Genomic DNA, 8,138 nt, shown 5'->3' with positions numbered 1-8,138 from the left:
ATGATCAGAATGAATTATAAACTCGCGATGCCAAAGGTAGTGCTGCCAAGTATGCAAAGTGCGCACTAAAGCATAAAGCTCCTTATCATAAGTAGAATAATTCAAGCTAGCACCACTTAATTTCTCACTAAAGTAAGCAACCGGTTTTCCTTCTTGTAACAAAACAGCACCTAGCCCAATACCGCTAGCATCGCATTCAAGCTCAAACACTTTAGTAAAATCAGGCAACTGCAAGAGAGGAGCATTGGTTAACTTATCTTTCAAGGTGCTGAACGCAACCTCTTGCGAATCACTCCAAGCAAAGGGAACATCCTTCTTTGTAAGCTCATGTAGAGGCGCTGCAATGGAGCTAAAATCACGAACAAACCGGCGGTAGAAACCTGCAAGGCCAACAAAGCTTCGAATTTGTGTGACCGTCGTCGGTGTAGGCCACTCCCGAATGGCATCAATCTTGCTGCTATCCATCTCAATGCCCTATGGAGTAACAACATAGCCAAGAAACGAGACACGTTGTGTGCAAAACATGCATTTTTCGAGGTTAGCAAATAAATGGGCCGCACGCAATGCATCAAAAACAGCACGCAAATGTTCTAAATGCTCTTCCATAGACTTGCTGTAAATGAGGATATCATCAAAATAGACAACTACAAACAATCCTATGAAGGGCCTCAGAACTTCATTCATCAAACGCATAAATGTGCTGGGAGCATTTGTCAAACCAAACGGCATAACGAACCATTCATATAACCCAAATTTTGTTTTAAAAGCCGTTTTCCATTCATCACCTAATTTCATGCGAATCTGATGGTAGCCACTACGCAAATCAATCTTAGTGAAAATAATGGCACCACTAAGCTCATCTAGCATATCATCAAGGCGTGGTATAGGGTATCGGTATCGAATGGTAATGTTATTAATAGCACGACAGTCTACACACATATGCCATGAGCCATCTTTCTTTGGAACAAGTAACACGGGAACGGAGCAAGGGCTAAGAGACTCATGAATATAACCCTTGTCAAGCAACGCCTGTACCTGGCGCTGGATTTCCTTCGTCTCATCCGGATTTGTATGGTACGGTGCGCGGTTCGGAAGCTGTGCGCCGGGAATGAGGTCGATCTGGTGCTCAATGCCACGAAGTGGTGGAAGTCCCGGTGGCAAATCTTTTGGAAAGACATCAGCGTACTCCTGCAAAATGTTAGCAACCGCAGGGGGAATATCCAAAGATGGTGCATCATCAAGTGAAACGAGCACACTAGAGCATATAAGGGCATAGCATGGCAAAGGAGCATCGCGTAACTCATCAAAATCAGCACGTGTGGCAAGCAAAACAGGAGCATTCAACTTGATTTCAGAATTAATAGATGTCGATGGTTCAAGTTGTTTAGCAGTTTTAGCAGCTCTAGCAAGATCATCTTTAAGAATTTGTTCAGGTGTCATTGGATGTATAATTATTTTCTGACCCTTAAACATGAAAGAATAGTGATTTGAACGACCATGATGCAAGCTATCAGTATCATATTGGCAAGGTCGCCCAAGTAATAGAGAGCATGCTTCCATGGGAATAACATCACAATCGACAAAATCAGAATAAGCACCCATGGAGAAAGGAACATGGACTGATCGAGTAATTCTAATTTTCCCACCATCATTAAGCCATTGAATGTGATATGGATGTGGATGCTTACGAGTGGGTAAAGACAACTTTTCAACCAGCGTGGTACTCGCCAAATTGTTGCAGCTGCCGCTGTCGATGATGATGCGAATCGACCGCTCCTGCACAACACCCTTGGTATGGAAAAGAGTGTGTCGCTGATTCTTCTCGGACGGGGCGACCTGTGTACTAAGAACACGCTGCACAACAAGACTTTCATACCTATCGGCGTCGCCCGGGTTGACATGTACCTCCATAGCTGCATGGTCAGTGGCAAGCATCGCATGTCGAGTATCTTCAGAATCACTAGCGAAAGAATACTCACCATCGTCACGAAGAAGCAAAGTGCGCTTGTTCGGACAGTCCCGAATCACATGGCCAAATCCTTTGCAACGATGACACTGAATATCCCGTGTACGGCCTGTGGGAGGGGCGGCGCCTGTGGAAGGGGCAGCGCTTGCAGGTTTGGCCATTTTCTCGCGCGGTGTAGTGGTGGGCGTGGGTGGCGCAGGGAGAGCGGGTGCGGAGTTGGATGTCGAGCTTCTTCCTGCAAAAGAGTTAGAATATGTCTTCGAGCGGCGTCCCTGCACTTCATGTTCAGCTTTGCAAGCATATTCAAATAATGTTGTCATATCTGTGTAGTCCTTATAATCAAGTATATCCTGAATTTCGCAGTTTAAACCACCACGAAAACGTGCCATAGCAGCGTCAGTTTCCTCCAATAACCCACAACGAATCATGCCTATTTGTAATTCCTGGAAATATTCCTCAACAGATTTGGAACCTTGCTGAAAACGTTGCATTTTATTAAACAAATCTCGGGCATAATAAGAAGGCACAAATCTGTGGCGCATAGCAGTTTTTAATTGCTCCCAAGTGGTTGGAATGGTATTGGGATGTTTGTGTTTATATTCATGCCACCAAATTAAAGCAAAATCAGTAAATTCACTAATAGCAGCTTTAACTTGAGAATTAGCAAGAATATCATGGCATGAAAATTTCTGTTCAACTTCTAATTCCCAATCAAGATATGCAGCAGGATCATATTTGCCATTAAAAGGTGGAATTTTAAATTTAATCTTGGAAAAGGAATCATTACCGGTACGGCGTGGCACGCGGCGGGCACGGCCTCGGCGGTCACCATCGTCCTGGTCCGAGTCACCACCATAACCCTGCTGCAACTCTACGACTGTTGTGTGCAATGCATCGAGTCTTGCCACAACTGAGTCGAGTGTGGCCTTAGCGGCCGTCTGTGCAAGGTCGAGCTGATCACACCGCTCGGTCGTCGAGGAGATCGTCGAGTCCAGCCGTTCATGAATCGTCTGAATGTCGGTGACAAGCCCTTCAACTTGTGCCCGTATGCCCTGCAGCTGGTTAGCCCCCGCGTCGACATCATCTGCCATGGTTAGCGCAAATACAAGAACACAAGCGACGACAAAACAGGGGTGTAACGGCTCACAAGGCGCTCACACTAGTGCTGTTATCAAATTCTTATCCGTTCTTACCACGCACACAGGGGCGAACTGCAACTAACTGGTGGAACTCGCGAAAGATTGGAGGAGCGATTGCCTGGAGAAACAAAATATGCTCGTCGTAGAACTATGTGGAGTTCTGGGAAGGCTGCACTCAAATGAAGGATTAGCACAATCAAACAATAATGCAAAGTTGAAAGATAGTGCCAAACATGTAACAAGAGTTGCTGGTAACAAGGGAAATCGAAAGAACAGAGGCAAAGGTGGAGAGGGCGCACCTCTTTTTTTTTCTGTTTTTTTTTTGTTCACAGAGGGTGCCCCAAAACTGATAATATGAACACAGAGGATCTCAAACAGCAAATTGTGGCACACACACACACTCTCTCTCTCTCTCTCTAGAGTAAGGCGGACCTCAGAAAAATGTACCAAGAAAGAGAGATACGGATATGAAAAGCTGGCACGGAATGCGTGGGGGGGGTGCGGTATGCGTGGGGGGTGCGGAGTTGCCCCGGAGAGTCGTGACCCAGGGGGGGTTCACGGCGCGCGCAAAGGGAGTTTCCACCGAAACAAAACCGGATCACCTTCCTTTTCCCTGTTGGACTCTCTTTTTTTTTTTGCTTCTTTCCTTTTTTTTTGCACTTTCCCTTTTTTTTATTGCTTTCTATCTTTCTTTTTTTTTCTGGATAGGGGAGGGCGCGATCGGAGGGGTGGGATGGTGCGGCGCGGTTGTCGCGAAGGGGGGCGGTGGGCGTGGCGTGGTAGGGTTGGCGAGCAGCGGAACGGCAGCGGCGGCGAAAACTAGGGTTTAGAGGAAAAACGAGAAACAAGAGATTAAACACAAGTAACCAGCAACAATTGAACGAGTAGGCACACAAATTCAACAAAGACACTTATTGAAAGAATGTGCGAGGCTAAACGGTTGCTGGGACAAGGATCTAACCTGAAAAAAATTCTTTTGGTTTTTGTGGACTATAGGAAGGGAAAAACACTCGGTAAAACTCACCGATCAACCTGGAAAGCTGATACCACTTGATAGAGTCGGAGTGCCCGATCTTTCGGTGAGTGGAGATAAATTTAACTTGGTGGAAGTAGACCCTCACGATCCGACTACGACGAGCGAACCCGAAGTGCCAATGCAATCGCTGAACCAACTCCCGATGGTTCCCAACCTCGCCGGTGCGAGATCAGCCTGATCACGAAGATCGATTCCTGTCCGCAATCGAAGAACGAACAAGAAAGAGAGGCGAGCAATCTGAATATCACTCGAAGGTGGAGTTCTGAATCACACAAGGACAGCGCGTATTTGCGCGTGTTCAAGTGTAGCTAAAGCTAGATGTAAAACAAAACTCAAGTCGTAAACAAAAAGGACTTGGACTAAATAAAGGGGACGCAGCCCCTGGAGTCCGAAGGGGTCACGCGCGCCCAACCCTAGGCGTCCCACCTGGGCTGCCCTGTTGGGCCATCTTCTTATTCCGATGGGCCTTCATTCCTTAACAGCATGATGAAGTTTAATTCTCTCGAACGGGCTCGAGTGATTGGCCCAACTGGATGAGCAACTGTAGGCGCCTGAGGTGCTGCTGGTGTAGATGTACTCGTGGTGTCCTCATCAATATATATATATCCCAATCGGCCTATGTATTTAATTAGCCGATGCTTCCCTTATCTCAATCGGCCGATGCATCTTTTGAACCAGTCAGCCGATGCATCTTTTGAACCAGCCAGCCGATACTTTCTTTATTTTAATCAGTCGATGCAACTTTTGATCGGCCGATCCAATTTTCAATCGGCCGATTTTTTTTATCAATAGGGAGACGCACGAATGGCCGATGCCCCTCTCTTTTATCAACGCACCAACGTGGCCGATGCTTTTTTTTTTTCCTAATCAATCGGCCGAGGCTTCTCTTATTTCTTCTTCTTCTTTTTTTTTTCTTTTGCCCATCGGCCCACTGCTTTTCACTCGTTCCTTTGCCCATCGGCCGACCGCCTCCTCTTTGTTTTTTTATCAATTCTTTCCCAATCGGCCGACTGCTCCTTTCTTTTTATTCCTTCTTTCATCGGCCGGCTGCTCCTTTCTTTTTCTTTTATTTATTTATTTCCTTCGGCAGGGACTTTCTATCGGCTATTCTCTGTTTTTTTATTTCTTTCTTGTTCATCGGCTGATACAAGTTTCGACCGGCCGAAAAATCTTCCATCTCTCCCATCGGCTGTGAGACCAAAAATTGAATAGGCAGCCGATATTATTTTGAACCAAGCATTGTGTACTCCATCGACCACGTCTTTCTTTATTTATAAAAGGTCATTGCCTAGAGAACTTGCAATCTGGTATTTTTTATCGGTGTGGCATCGGGACTCGATCATAAGCTTCTAGATAAGGCCGCCGATACATGTACTCCTGCTCCCTGCTCCCTGGGTTTCAAACCGAAATGATTCTGAATCACATCGGCTATCTAATTCACCCAATCAACCTGCTAATGTCCGTCATGATGCTAAACCCCAGCCTGCCGATGTGGCAACTGGGCAATCGGCTGGACTCCAAAAGCTGGGGGTGCGTGGCCTCCTATCGGCTGGAGTTGAACTCCAGCGTTCTGCTGCCAGTACATTCCAATCTGAGGGTGCTGGAAGTTTCCCATGAGTTGAGGCATAGCCGATGACTGATTGTACTACACAATCGGCTGAGATTCTTGCAAATTTAGTCATCGGCTGTCCTTGACGACTCAATAGATCTCATATATTTTTCTATCGTCAGTGTGTACACAACTAGCCCCGGCTGGCTCTTCGGTTTAATGCTTGCCACTATTCATCATGGCTGAACCATTTATATTCTAGGCTGCAATTTGCTAGACCTATTACCAACAAAAGTAGTAATCGGCCTTTCCTTTTTATAAAAGGCTACGGTATTGCCTCGTGATTAGCCAGGACACGGTCACGTAGCTTGTATCCACCCCAACTGAATAAGGGAAAAAAAAATCCTCCGTAGACCTCCGGGCTTTGATCAAATCTATATACATACGGCCAACTGTTTCTGAGAGTAACATTCCATTGCAAATTGCGGACTGAATACCTTCGGATTTTGCTGGCCATGTTACTCCCTTTGAATAATTTTGAACTCATCGGCTGATGATCAACAGCAATTAATTTTCTTCTGATTTTTCGCCCGCCATCAGATCAAACTCAAAGGAGCGGTGGGCACTTGCGTCGAGCCGATCACCGGTATCAGTTTTGGTTCTAGTCAACTTGTTCCATCGTTGAGCCGATTAAATGAACTATCCTGTAATAATTATTGGCAGCAGGTATATCTTCTGGTCCCACCGAGCGTGACAAAATGTGTTGACGCAAAATACCGACGGTGATGGACCCTACATCACCACATGAGGACCTGGGAGATCTGCTTAACTCCAGTGCAGAATCCAAATCGGCGCACGTGGTGTGCGCGGGCGTGCCAGTCAGTTTGACCATTCAACTGACAAGGAGATGATAGTCGTTGTGAAGTCCGAGGCAACCGGCCGATCAGGCTGATATAATCCTGGCACAGTAGCGATAATGGTGCAACAAAATAAATCATGACAAATATATTAGCTGTGAAGCCGATTCCAGTGCCTTGATGAATGTGAGTGATTCATCAGCCATCCAGCCGATTTAATATAATTTAGAATAACCATCGGCCAGGCGGTCGATAGAAAACAGGATGCTATTGAGCTGCCGCTCCACCATAGCTAGAGCCACAAACTGATGAGATCTAAACTAAACTCTCCACCAATATCTCTAGATGAAACCACAGCGATGCGCCCGGTAGTTGCAGTCTAGAAATATTTAGCAGGATGTTAATCTGAACCCCACCAGCCGATGAATCCAATCATAACGACACTTAATCCCAACAGCACTCGAAGGGGTAACCAAGACTAAGATGCAACAGGCTATTAAGCGATCTGTCATCTATAATGAACCGATCTAAAGCTAACTAAAGCAAACTGAACGGCAAGACGATAGAATAGATAAATATCAGTCGATGCAAACTTAATCAAGGCTGGATAACTGGTGAATACTGTAGATCAAGACAGAAGCGATGCGCCGTAAGTCGAAGATCCAAGATATTCGATAACTGGTAGATGAAACTAGACAAAACCACAGCGATGCGCCCGGTGGTTAAAGCCTAGAACACCTGGTGACGGAACTTTGCAGCTCGCCGGAGATCAAGGTCGATGCAGCCCAGCTTGCTAGAAGGAACTCGTCGAGAAACTACATTACTCCTATTCCTAATGCAATTGCATGAAGCAGAAAGGATAAATAAAAGATAAATGTGTTGTATATTGATCGTCTGATGATTCTTTACAATGGCCATGTCCCTTTATATTTATAGGATGGACGTTACATAATTGGCATCTAACCACGCACGAGGCAAGTCACGTACACAATCTTTTCTAATAAAAAACTCTATCTCTAACTAACCCAACTCTATCTCTAAAATATTTTATTCTATGAAACAACCTCCCGTACATGCAAAGATCAGCTGCATGCATAATTATTCTGGTAGCCTCCCACGTATGGCATGCAAAGTACACCAGAATCCATGTTGTATATTCTAATCATTTTTATCCATACGTGCTGGCCTTTCCTTTATGTCAGCCTTGCCTCTCCTTGCCGATCAATCCAATGAAGCCGATTTTGGACTCCGTGCCCATGTGCATGCATGCTAGCTTCTTATTGTTGTACGTGACTCCAATTATCTCGTACTCCGAATTTATAGAATTGGTCAAAATCCGGTGTCAACACAGCCTCCCAATTTCGGAGTATGAATGCTTCATGTTCCGAAACTAATTATAGAAGTATGATACTTGTCTTCAGAGCTAATGACGTCTGATTGCAATATTCAAAATCACGTCGACTCCTCTTGAAATATAAAGAACACCATCGGCATTGCCGGCAGTAGAAACAACAAATCAGTTTGTTGACACCAAAACTTGGTGCAGTAACCAGCAAGCTTTTGTTGTCAACACAGGCCCCCAGTTTCGAAG

Source organism: Setaria viridis, chromosome 4 (genome assembly GCF_005286985.2).
Source record: "Setaria viridis chromosome 4, Setaria_viridis_v4.0, whole genome shotgun sequence".
Taxonomy (NCBI): Eukaryota; Viridiplantae; Streptophyta; class Magnoliopsida; order Poales; family Poaceae; genus Setaria; species Setaria viridis.
The sequence above is the reverse complement of the archived record's forward strand: the minus strand, read 5'-3'. Positions refer to the sequence as shown.